Genomic DNA, 13,588 nt, shown 5'->3' on the forward strand with positions numbered 1-13,588 from the left:
TTTTAAAATTTCCCCAAATCTTCAAAACTCCATGATCCCAATTTTCCTAATTAACCTAAAACCCCAATCCTCCAACCACTCAAATCCCTAATTCCCCTCAAGTAATACCCAAACCCCCAAATCCCTAAACCAATTGAATCGTTTAAACCCTAATTTCACCTTTTCTCCAAATTCCTTGAACCTTAGGTGAGCCTACATTCTAATTGAGCAAACCCTAGGTAGTAATAGTTTCTCCCTTTTGAAATAGGCTTATTCATATGCAATTTGGGTGTTCTCACATCCATTAGATCCCAATTTCTAGTATTCAATGATCATGTATGGCGTAGTTTGTTAACTGTGGCCTAGACTATTCATAGTTTCATGTTGGATTGATACAGGACAATTAACCACTTGCTCTAAAAGCTCAAACTGTTAGAGTATGGCGAATTAATCCCTTTATCTCATAGCCCAGGCCCCACATCTCATGGGTTAGGACCTCGGCCGAACCTCCTTCGTGGGCCCCAAATCACATGGGCCACCCACCCTGAGTGTGTCCCCGCATCCCACGGGCCACCCCACTCGAGCCTGGTGTGAAATGCGCACTAATCACCCCTGTTAAGGAGTCTCGAACATGAGACCTCCCCTATGGGCCCCAAATCGCATGAGTCACCCACCTCGAGTGTGCCCCTGTATCCCACAAGTGACCCCACTCAAGCCCAATGTGAAAATGCCTCTGCATTATGGATTCTTAAGATATTTGATGATTTTGGTGTGATTTTGCTTATTTAATTTAATTTGTTGATTGATCTTACTTCACCATTTAGCAACATGCATGCGTCCAGCACCATCAAGTCACCTAAATCTGATGCCCGAAAACTAAGTTATGATCGAAAAACTGACTAGAGTGTGTATAGAAAACAATTTTAAAAATGACATCCACGCCCTTGCATAGATATCCAAAACCCAAATTCCATTTTCCAATGTGAAAATGCCTCTGCATTATGGATTCTTAAGATATTTGATGATTTTGGTGTGATTTTGCTTATTTAATTTAATTTGTTGATTGATCTTACTTCACCATTTAGCAACATGCATGCGTCCAGCACCATCAAGTCACCTAAATCTGATGCCCGAAAACTAAGTTATGATCGAAAAATTGACTAGACTGTGTATAGAAAGCAATTTTAAAAATGACATCCATGCCCTTGCATAGAAATCCAAAACCCAAATTCCATTTTCCTTTGACCTTTTGACCAACTTTTTACTAAAATACCTGAAGCCTTAGTTTGCCCCTAAGTTACCATCTTTTACAAAACTACCCCCTCCCCTAACTAACTTGGTTAGTGAAATCCCAAAACTAACCTGCTCGATGTCATGAGATGCTTCCAAGTGTCTCAATGCTAGCCACTCAATCCCAAAGCCTTGGAAGCCTCGTACAATCTTCCGTAAATCCTAATGACCCTTAGAGTTTCCTCAGTTTACACTCAAGCCACCCCATTAACATCCAAGATCATGCCACTTGTCAATCATCCCCTATCTTCGTACCTTTTAGAACACTCCTAACCTCTCCTCATATTACAACTCTACGATTCCTCCACACTATATAGGCTTCTTGCTACAAGACATGGATCTTGCCTCTCAAATATTCTAAGATATTACAACTCTACGATTCCTCCACAGTATATAGGCTTCTTGCTACAAGACATGGATCTTGCCTCTCAAATATTCTAAGTCCTATAGCTCCCTATAGGATCCAAATTCCCATACTTGGAATATTTCTACAATTCATAATGGAGAGGAATGAGAGTTTGAGATAAGGTCTAACAACTTGGGAAGCTCCTCTACCATGGCCAAAGAGTACAACTCTACTCTCCTTGGAGTGGCGAACCAAGGCTCCAGAAACCTTTGGGTAGAAGAAGGGTTCTCTTGTTGTTCTTCTTGCATTATTTCTCGTAAAAGAAACAAGCAAGAAAGACCCTTCTTATTGCAAGATATTGAAGAACCTTTAAGGTAGTTTGGATGTCTGTTAGTTTTTAAGTTGTAACTTGAAAGTGACTTACATGTTTCCTATTTGGATGTAAGAAGTTAGTTAGCCATAGGTAAGTAGGGTTTTCTTTCTTTCTTCTTCTTCTTCTTCTTCTTATTCTTCTTCTTTTTTTTCTTTTTTTTTTTTCTTTTTTTTTTTTTTTTTGTGATTGGATAACCTGTAAGTCTGTTACAACTTATAGGTAAGTAATTTTGTCTTCACACCAAACAAAGCTTGGAGTAGGGAATTGCTCCAAAATTTTCAAATCACATAAAAAGGCTTGGCGGAAGATACGTTATTGGGTTGAGCCCATTTAGATGAATCTTTGAACCAATTTTTAGGCTAAGCCAATTGTCAGGTGGGCCACAAAAGAGGGCCTATGTATTAAACAACTCATGCCAGTTTTCTCCGCTCATTAGGTGGGACACGCTTTTAACTTGATTAGGATCCATCCAATAAAATCCAATGGCACATTGACCATTGATTAAGCCATTGGAACATGTTTTATTTGGCAATCCATTGTTCCAACCAAAGTGAGATCCACAAAAACAATCTAGATTATTGAACAGTGGGCCCTACTTCCATAATGGAAATCTGGGCCATTATTTTTCAGTGGATTGTTCCAACCAAAATGAGATCCATGAAAACAATCTTGGCCCCACTTCTATAATGGAAAATTAGGGTGTTATTTTTAGATGGCACTTACATTGTTGATTAGATATCCAAAATAAGCCTCAACAAAGAAGCCCAAGATACAAAAACCAAGCCTCTTAACTCATTCTCTAGGCCCACTCAAGGTCCACTCCTCTTGTTCTTCTCTTTCTCTCAGGTTTTAGAAAACCCATCTCTAAACTCTAAAAACAAGTAGCCATGTCTACCATTAGTCAATCCCAAGGAAAGAGGAAGAGGAGTGGCAATGGGTTTGCAGCACCAACTGCTGCATTGGGCAGCAATAGTAGTGGGGCTGTGGCACCAACTGCTGCATTGGGCAGCAACAACCGTGGCTGCTGTTGCCACGGCTATTGCTGGCACCAGCAAGGGTGCTGTGTGTGGGTGGTGGGCTCAGGTGGCACTGAGTGAGGGTGCCAGGCTCGGGTGGCACATGGTAGGGGAGGAGTGCTTGGGCGTCGGGCTTGAGTGGTGCTGAGTAGGGGTGGAGCTCTTGGGCCTGTGGTGATGCCATCCTTAGGGGACGGGTGAGAGAGAGAGAGAGAGAGAGAGAGAGAGAGAGAGAGAGAGAGAGAGAGAGAGACCTTGTGCATCTCCTTCACATGCAACAAATTAAAAAAATCCGACTGTTACCCTATATGATATTATCCATATCTCCAGTTCGATGATACCGATAATACTTGTGGTATCCTAAATTTCAAGTATTGATGATATATCACTAAGTATCACCAATGTATCGATATTGCCAATGTGCGCTAATATTTTTTACTATGTAAAATCAAGTTGTTGCTTGTATAGCCTTTTTTCTTTCTTTCTTGCTTCTCAAAGGTTGTTGTCGCTTGTATATCTAATGCATCAATATCGCCAATATTTTTTACTGTGTAAATTTCAAGTGTCGTTGTATTGCCAATGTAATGGCGATATTTGATAATGTCGCAAATGTATCAATATTGCCAAAAATATGTTTATTAAAAAAGATTCCATTTCATTTTTTTATGGGTGCATGGTTGTATGATGAAATGCATGTATGTGTGTATATGCAGTGTTTTATATATCGACGATATTGGCCGATATATCCCATGGTATATCTTGTATCCCACCTGTGCGATACGAAACTCGCAAGTAGTGCGATATATCTCACATGTTCGATTCGGTGAGCATTTTCAATTTTCGTACCTTTTTTTTTTCTTCTTCCAGTAAACCATGTTAAATTAGCATCAAATTGTTACAAATTCATGGATTGGGAGCTTTAATTTTAAGATTTGGAGGAGATGGGCCGAGTTGCAGAAAGTTGAAAAAAATCAAAATTTCCCGCTTGGTCGCAAATCGGTTGCAATCCTTATGTCCAAACATAAAATCAAACATGTATGTAATGTATTGGTTGTGTTTCCACACGTCTTCTTATATTTATAAATTATATGAATGAACTTTGAATATACTTGCATCAATTCAGTTAGACAACACATAGATTAGGACCCCATACAAAGAAAACCTATTATGTGCACGTATTTTTGTAATGTTTTGATTTATAAGTGTGTGTTGATGTGTTTTTTAACAATCACTGAAGTTTCATCGAAAAAATCGACCAATTTTCCCATGTTTCCAACAACAACGATACATTACGCGATATATCCCATGCGATAACCGATACGTATTTGTATCCCAAAAGTGCGATACATAACGCGATACCGATATTTCGAACACTGTGTATATGTAGGCATGCATGCATGGATGGATGAATGGATGGATCATGGATGTATGTATGTATGCATGGATGGATGGTTAGATGGTTAGTTGTGTGTGTGTTTGTGTGTGCACGCATGCATGGATGGATAGATCATGCATGTTTGTTTGTACATATGTATGTGCGTGCATGCATGCATGGATGGTTGGATGGATGGATGGATCCACCATTTTCCCCATGTTTCCCCAACATTTCCCCGAGTCAACGATATATGCTTTTAGGCCTCATTAAAGGGAAGCTTATTATTTGATTCCTAAATATGCAAATATGTGTCTTTTTCGTTATTATTTGATTCTTAAATATACAAATATGTGTGCATTTTAGCATCTTCTAAAGTATCATTGAAAAATTCCATCATTTTCCTCATGTTTGTCTAATGTTTCCCTGAGTCAGTGTTACATGCTTTTAGACTCCCATTGAAGAGAAACTTATTATGTATGTTCCTTTTTTGCAATTATTTGATTCCTAAATATGCAAATATGTGTAGCATCTCTTGAAGTTTCATTGAGAACTTCCATCATTTCCTCATGTTTCCCCAATGTTCCCCTTAGTCAACAATACATTTACGGGTATCCGCAATAATATCGGCTATATCGATACATGTTTCCGTATCCCCAGCCAACGATACATGAAATGATACCACGAACATTGCTTATAAGTGAAAACACACCTCCCCCATTTAAGTTGCTTGTAAGTGACTTATAGGTTGTAACTCACAAGCGAAATTTCACACCCAAACACCACCTATAAGTGAGTTACAGGGAAGTCAATTCCCAGTCTTGGAACTTACAGGCATCCAAATAACCCCTTAAGGAGCTCCAATCCAAGTTCAAGCCCAACTTGAAGAGAAGACAAATCCACCAAATTCACAAGGAGAAGACCAATACATAGATCCTTCACTACATCCCTCCAACTCTCTTTCTCAATTCTTGTTATAGCCCTCCAACTTTTTCTCCTTTTTATCCTTTACCACATCTGATGTAAGCCATGAAAATTAACTATGATATGCAAGAAATTCAGGCTAAGATCATCAAATTAATTAACAATAATAAATCTTCACATCCCACAATAAAGTCAAACCATTCCAAATAGGGGAATCCGTAAAAGTCCAAGCCTACACACAAGTTAGGGCTGATTCTGATTCAAAATAATCAATCTAATGAGTTCCAAGGAATGTGGAAACACTCGAGCTTGTGTAGGATTATTTCATCATCAATGGGATCCTCTAGCCAGGGCAAAATTAGGGCTCTAAAATTGGGGAAAAGTGAGGCTTAGGTAATCTAGGGTTAGGGTTCCAGATTAGAATGATTTATTAGGCTGAGAATTGAGAACTAATCTGGGCAATTTGGGTTTTGAATCTGATTTGGGGAATTTTGCAAAAGATAGGGAAAATCAGATTAAAAAATAGAAAAAAAATCGTATCTTTCAAACCGGGTATCCAAATTGGGTGATCTAATAGGGGTTTTGGAGTGGGGAGGAAGGTCTACCAAAGGGATGAATCAATCCAGGAAGAAAGGTCCCACATGTGGGACCCGCACATGTGCCGCACGTGGGCGAGTAGACTCGCACATGTGAGAGGAGCACGTATGAGGTGGGAGCCACCTCCAGTTTGGTCGGCCAGGGGAGGAGTCTCGATCTTCCGAGTTTCGCCTCGATCCGATGTGTAGTATAGTCGTAGTGCTACGCCGAAGGTTGCGGTCCTGCGCCGGCGGGTTGGATCTGGAGGATGCACTATTGCTGTTGGACTATTTTGTTGGGCTGAACAAGCAACGTGAATGAAGGAGAAAGGGATGGTGATGATGATGGGAATGGTTTTGTGCTGCGAGCCGATGATCTGGAAGAAATCACTGCCACTTTTGCACGGTTCTTGCGGAGCCCACGTGTTCAAGGGACCATAAGGTTATACATAACATCATCTCATACAGTTTTAGGATAGCACTAGAAAATCATGTAGCCAATAGTGGGCCATGCTTATGAGGACTGTTTTTGGGCCATGATGGACCTGAAAGACCAATTATAGCCTTACAGGATCAAGGCGGGCCACCTTTCAGTAAGCAGTTGAGTTGTTGGGCCGTACATTATCCCCTATCAGATAATCCTAGCCATCCAAAGAAAATTGACAATTACAACCAACGATCCACACTTAACAGGGGCCAATCAGGCAGTTAGGATCATCATCCGTGGGGCCCAACATATGAATAATCTGTAATGATTGTTATGCCTCTTTTGCAGGAACGAATCTCCATATTGGAGAGAAATTGCAGCAACTTGCATTCAACTAGCATGGAGATACCGGAAGAAGCGTTTGAGCCGAGGAGCAAGCGGTCAACCTCAACCAGATAATCCCACCAGGTAATAACCTTCCTGGTAATTTGTGGATGTAATATCCTATTTTCCATGGAAAAAAATGTATGTAATTGTATTATTGATCTCAATGATTGGCCCCTTTATAAGGGGCCCACATATCTGTAATGAATGCGGGACATTTATCAAATCCCACTCAGTTGTATCTATGCAAGTTTTTGTCTCTCTTATGGTTGTACATACCACAAAAACATCGATGTAGATCAATGGTTGATTTATTTCCATGGGTCGCCTGTTCTGATTGAAATAAATTGTATTTTTCTGTTCTGGGCAATAGAGGTGGGACCCAACTATTGGTAACCCACACTTGGTCTTGGATGTCCTTTGTTGTCTCTCCTTATTATGATTGCTGCGTTGATTGTAATAAGCTCATTGAAGTATATAATTTAGCCAAAAATTTAAAAAAATATTGAGCCATAGGTGGGCTACAAACATAAAGGTCACAAACAAGCAATTTGCCAATGCGTTTTAACTGTCCATTTAGATGGCTAACCTTTAGATGGTTTAGATCATTTTATTGGTGTGATTTTAGTGATGTAGCCAGTATTTGAATGATGTTGGAGCATCACTAACATATCATGCGTACGGTGGCCAAAGTAGCTAAAAAAGGCATTTCATCCTATTTACTTCCAAATTTTAGGGAGAATTTCATTTACAAGCTCATTTACTCTCAGCTTAAGTCAAAAGCCATTGTCTAAAAACAAGGAACTCGGTCTGTGCTCAGTCGACCAATGAGTAATATTACTAATAAAAGAAAATAAAATCAATCAAAGATTACTATTTGAATATTGATTACTTAATTTAGGTTTTTTTTTAAAAAAAAAAAAATTCCAGGATGGATCAACTCGGTTCGAGTTTTTGTGCCTAAAACTCAGTCAAGTTTTGTAGTAAAATGATCATACACTGGATCGGCCAGTTTGGCTGACCCGAGTCAACTCGGGCGAGTCCCTGGTTGACTCGCCGAGTTTTCAGACAATGTTAAAACAGTAATAAAACGAATAGAAACAAAAATCAGCCTGATACAGGTGTCAATTGATGTGGTCCACCCGAGTTCACCATCCGGCTGATCTATTGTACGTACAGTGAATATAAGACGTCTCACCTGATGGATGGAGTGGATATTACATATACAACATGATGGACCCCACTGATGGATGGAGTGGATATTATACATACAACATGATGGACCTCACGGAGCTTAGGTGTTTTAGGCGCTGCGATTCCGGTCCCTTGATTACACTTCCTTTCAACGGAAGCAGATTGCACACTGAGTTAGTACTGAGTAAAACTGTGGGGTCCACCGTTATTTATGTATTTTAGGGCTTGAGCATAAAAATGCAGCGTAGCCAAAGCTGAAATGGGCCACACCACAGGAAACAATGTGAATTGAATGTCTACTGTTGAAAAATTCTTATGGGCACGTAAGTTTTGGATCAAGCTTGTATTTGTGTTTTCCCTTTCATCCATAGGTTGGATGACAAATAAACATCACTGTGGGGCCTAGCAAAGTTCAACGGTAGAAATCATTATTCTCACTGTTTCCTGTGTTATGGTCCACTTGAGATTTGGATATGCTTTATTTTTGGACTCAACCACCAAAATGAGCTGGAAAAACGGATGGACGGTGTGGATAGACCGCATACATTCAAGGTGGGCCCAACAGAGTTTACTCAATACCACGAGAGCGTACTGATTATCTCAGTACACAATCCGATTCCCCTTTCTTGGACGCGGATTGCGAACTACCCCCGCGCCCCGAACGGGCAGTTCGGTGGGCTGGCCCACCGTGATGTATCTTTACATCCAAGCCGTCCATACCTTTTCTAAGATCATTTTAAGGCATGACCGTAAAAATGAGGGAGATCCAACGCTTAGGTGGAGCAAACTAAATAATTAGCTTGGTTGCCTTAGATGCACAATGCATTAAATGCCAGAGTCATATCTGGTGTGGTCCATTTGAGCGTTGGATCTGCCTCATTTTTGCAATAATGCATTAAAATGATCTTAGAAAATGGTTGGACGGCTTGGATTTACAGATACATCACGGTGGGCCCGCCCACAGAACTGCCCGTTCGGGGCTAGAGACGGGCGGGGGTAGGACGCAATCCCCAGCCCCCTTTCAACTGGTCCGTCTCTCGGTTACGCTCTTAGTTTACTACCATTTAAGAAATGGTGACGACTCTTCCACAGCACACACGGTGTCGTTATATGAAAATGTGCGTAAGCTAAAAATTACACCGAACAGATGATACGAAGCATCTGTTTTGCCCTTAAAATTTGGGCCACCCACTATCTTACTTTTAACCGTTGATTTCATAATCATCCAATATTGGATGGTTAAAATCATTTGCTCAGTGTCATTTTTAAGATATGCTTCATCCACAATCTGCCCCACGAACTGGATGGTCTTGATCTCAAAGCCGTGGTGAACTTCAAAAACAAGATGGACAATGTGGATATACATGACATTTATCAAGGTGCACCTCACATGATAAGGGCCGGGTAACACCTAATCCGCTCCCGGTGACAGATCCGAAACTACAAAAGCTGGACTCGGATTGAGGACCGTAGAATACAGCACAGCTCGGATGTTACTATTGTGTATGCGTGGCAAAATTACGTGGACCAAACAATGATGTATGTGCTTTATCCATGTTTTCCATTCATTTTTTATTTTTATTTTTTCATATTAATGTAATGCATGAAATAAAAAATAGGCAGATTCAAAGTTCGAGTAGGCCACAGCAGTAGGGATTTAAAACTTACTGTTGAAACCTTTTTAGGGCCATGGAAATTTCTGTTCAAGCTCTTATTTTTATTTTCCCTTCGTATAGGTCCATATGACATTATGAATGAGTTTGATGTTATCTCCCTTGCTTGGTGAGGTTTGAATATATATATATATATAATTAAAAATAATTTAAATAATTAATTTTAAGGAAAATATTGCCTCATAGATCCTATGGGTTTTGGGGCCCCATATGCGTTTCCCAACCCCTTTGGGGAAACTTTATTGGGCCGGTTTAAAAATCAACCGTCTTGTGGGGGAAACCCATAAAGTGGGGATTTAAAAACATAACATTTTTGGGGCCAAATAGGTTTGAAATCCACCCATATTTGTTTGCCCATGGTGTGGCTTAAAGTTTGTACTTAAAAATTGGGCCCATAAATGTTTTATTGTTTTAATTCCCAGATTTTAGTGGATCCCACCCCTTCCTTATGGTTTTTAGGTATCCCTAATTTGGGGTCTAAATCCAATTTGAGGTCAAACGATACGGTGGGGCCCCACCCACCTACGGGACTTTCTTCACGCTAGTATTTTTAATTAATTTGGGGGGAGGGGGGAAAATATAGGCTCAACCTAAAGTGGCCCCCCGGGGTGGGCCTCACCGTGATGCGTTTAAATCACCCCATTTCGTCACACCATTGGGAAGTTCAAAACAAGCAATATGTTGGTTGGGTTACTATGGGGGGGCCTGACCATTAAAACAATTTAACTTTTTCCACCAATGGGTTTGCAAACCCCCTATTAGGCCCAACCTGGATTACGCCCTTTGGACACAAAACTGTGGGTCCCCTAAATCTTTTAAGTTTTAACGGCTTCAAATTTTAGGGTTGGCCCACCCAGTTCCGAAGGTTTTTGGAACCCTTTTAGGGGACTCATTGCCGGGGATGGTCAACCGCCAACGGTGGGGCCCACAGGTGATAGGGGTTATCGGGGTACGCTTATCTTTTATAATAGGTTTTGGGGGGAGGGGGAATCATGGCCCAACCCAAAGTCGGATGACAGTGGGTACCACTTTCAAATTACCCCCACCGTCATTTATTCCTGGTTCAAAAACAATAATCCATGTTGGTTGGGACAAAAAAAATGGGGGGGCCTGAATTAAAAAATAAATTTTTCCTTTAATAAAACTTTGCCAGAGCTCCTTTTGAAACATGCCCCGAACTTAGAAATTGGGCCCACTAAATTTTTATAGTTTTAAGTGTTTCACAAAAGGTTGGAGAGTTCCTAATTTAATTTTTAATTCCCATAAGGGGGCTATTGCACGGGTTATGGTAAAGATCACTCCCACAGGCCACCTAGGGAGCATCTTCGGCGCAAATATTTTTCTTTTTGTTTTGGGGAAGGGGGAAGGTACTTCGTAACCCCAAGCGGTGGGTGATTGTGGGCCCACCTGATGGTTTAAATTTCCCCATCCCATATTTCCATTTAGGTTAAAATAAGTAATCCAACTTTGGTGGGCCACCACATTTGAAGGAGCGTCAACCATTAAAAAAAACATTTTTGGGGCCAAAAGGTTTGAAATCCCCAAATTTTTTTGTCCCACTGGATTGGTTACCAATTTCAAAAGATTCAAAACCGGGGGCCCTTAAATTTTTTTTTTAAAATTTTTCCATTTTTAGTGGTTGGCCCACCGAGTTTATATTATTTTTGGTATCCCAAATTTAAGGGGACTTAAAATGATGGAGGTAAACACCATCAGGTGGGGCCCACACCCACCCACGGGGCTTTGGAGGCACCTTTCTTTTCTTAAAGTGGTGTGTGGGAGGGGGAAGGTTTGGTCAATAAAGCGGTCCCATGAGGGGGTTTTTGGGCCTCACCTATCGTTTAAAACCCCATGTCTCATATTCCATGTCCACTTCGTAACCGATTGTGTGGGCCACACCATATACAGAAGTGGGGAGGGGCCGTGCACCATTAAAACATTCATAATCATTTTTTAGACTCACCGAGATGTGGTTTGCAAATCCATATATATATACACACACACACACATATAGAGAGAGAGAGTAATGCTCACACATAACTTAGTTGGACGGTACAACTGGTTGCTACATTTATGAATCAATTAATGATGATTAATGCTGGGAGACGTAATTTAAATAGGCAGATTTCCTTCAAAAACTTTTGCAGGGAGTAAACTTAAGCAGGGCCCACTGTAATGTTTGTGAGAAATCCACCCCGTCCATCCGTTTGGTGAGATCATTTTAAGTGATTAATATTAAAAAATTAAGCTGGATCCAATACTTAAGTGGGCCAAAAATATGAGGATTGAATGTCCACGGTTAAAATGTTAATGGGGCTACAAAAGTTTTGAATCAGCATAATATTTATATTTTCAGTTCATCCTAGTAGGAATGACGTTATGAATGGTACGGATGACATGTAAACATTTTTTATAAGCAATTTTAAAAGTTTAGTCCCACAAGAAATGTTTATAAGATATGAGCTGCACTTAGGGCCCGTTTGGCCGGTCGGATTGGAAGGGATTGGATGGTATTGGAAGGGATTGGAAGTCAAATCCTAGGATTGGCCTAGCGTACCAAACAGAGTCAGTGATCTGATCCCAATCCCAGGTATCTCAAGATAATCCGCTGACATCACCATCATTACATTTAAATCCCATCAAATCCATCCTAATCCTTCAAATTTGCCTGTGACGTGTTTGGCTTGAGGGATTAGAAGGGATGAGAAAGTTTAAAACCGGATTGGCCGGCGCGCCAAACAGACTGGATATAGCAATCCAGGGATATATCAATCCCATGGATCTCCAGACAATCCACTGACAACACCATTATTACCTAGAAATCCATGCCATCCACCCTAATACCATTCAAACCCTTCCAATCCACCCGGCCAAACGGGCCCTTAGTCTTTGATCCTCCTCATTTTTGTTCTGATACCTTAAAATGAGCTCAAATAACGAATAGACGGAATCTATTTCTCACAAACATAACGGAATCTATTTCTCACAAATCCGCGTCAGTAATTTAAGCATCACTTTGCAAAAGAAGTGTCCAACTTAAGTAGGCTCCACCTTAGTATTAATGTGAAATCCACTTCAACAATCAGGTGAGTCATCACCTGCATGCATGACCAAATGGCTTAAAAATCAGCCCCAAGTGTTTCAGTTCGACCACACCATTGGTAAGTATACAGGGACAAGCATTTAATGGTTAGAATGGATTTTACATCCTCACTATAGTTGGGCCTAATGAGCGCATAAAAATCAAAGGTGAACGTCTTTCTCACTAATGTTTTTTTAGCTTACCCCACTTGAATCAGAGATCAACCTGATTTCTTGACTCTAGGCGTAGTGTAGATCACACATCTAAGTGGTCGGCTTAGATCGTACACACGCATCATCGTAGCCCCTTCAAAAATCACATGTGGGCGTCCGTCTCCCACAGGCCACAGGTTCAAAGAAAACAGCGCCAGTTTTGACAAAAGCGTGGTATTCCCAGGAGACACTCGATTGCGGACGCGGATTGCGTCTTACCCCCGCCTGGAAGGATGGGGCCCACGGTGATGTAAGTATTTTATCCACGCTGTTAATCGCTTTTACCAGTCCATTTTAATATATACTTCTAAAAAGAGGCAGGTTCACATCTCCAGTGGACCACACCAAAGGAAGCTGCAGTGATAATGACAACCAACAATAGTTTGAGATGCGCCCACTTTTCAAATTTTAAGGACCCCACCGTTACATTTTTTAGAAATCAACTTCGATCATTAGCTATATAATCCCATGTTAAGATAGGACAAAAAGAAAAATCAGGTTAATCAATGATTTAAGTGGGCCATACCAATTGAAACAATTGAGAGAGACTTCCACCCTTGATTTTTATAGGTCATATCATGACGAAAATATAAAATCCACTCCAACCATTAGCTCTCACGCCAAAAATTAGGCCTCGAACCTAAAAATTTGGCACATAAGTGATTAATGTGAATCACACCAAGGGAAAGAGTTTGGAGGATGAGCTTTCTACCTACACATTTTTCAATCATGTGGTTCAAG

The 13,588-nt window shown here is 40.6% G+C and overlaps 1 protein-coding gene and 1 long non-coding RNA gene across 2 annotated transcripts in view; both read left to right on the top strand.

Moving 5' to 3' along the window:
* Positions 1-13,588, top strand: part of LOC131251635 (probable cyclic nucleotide-gated ion channel 20, chloroplastic) — a 95,103-nt gene that overhangs the window by 25,498 nt on the left and 56,017 nt on the right. The gene's annotated exons all lie outside the window — the stretch shown is intronic.
* Positions 6,220-7,100, top strand: LOC131251640 (uncharacterized). Its single transcript, XR_009174005.1, has 2 exons — positions 6,220-6,317; positions 6,651-7,100. It is a non-coding gene; the product is annotated as an uncharacterized LOC131251640 (long non-coding RNA).

The sequence above is a fragment of the Magnolia sinica genome, chromosome 7 (assembly GCF_029962835.1).
Source record: "Magnolia sinica isolate HGM2019 chromosome 7, MsV1, whole genome shotgun sequence".
NCBI lineage: Eukaryota > Viridiplantae > Streptophyta > Magnoliopsida > Magnoliales > Magnoliaceae > Magnolia > Magnolia sinica.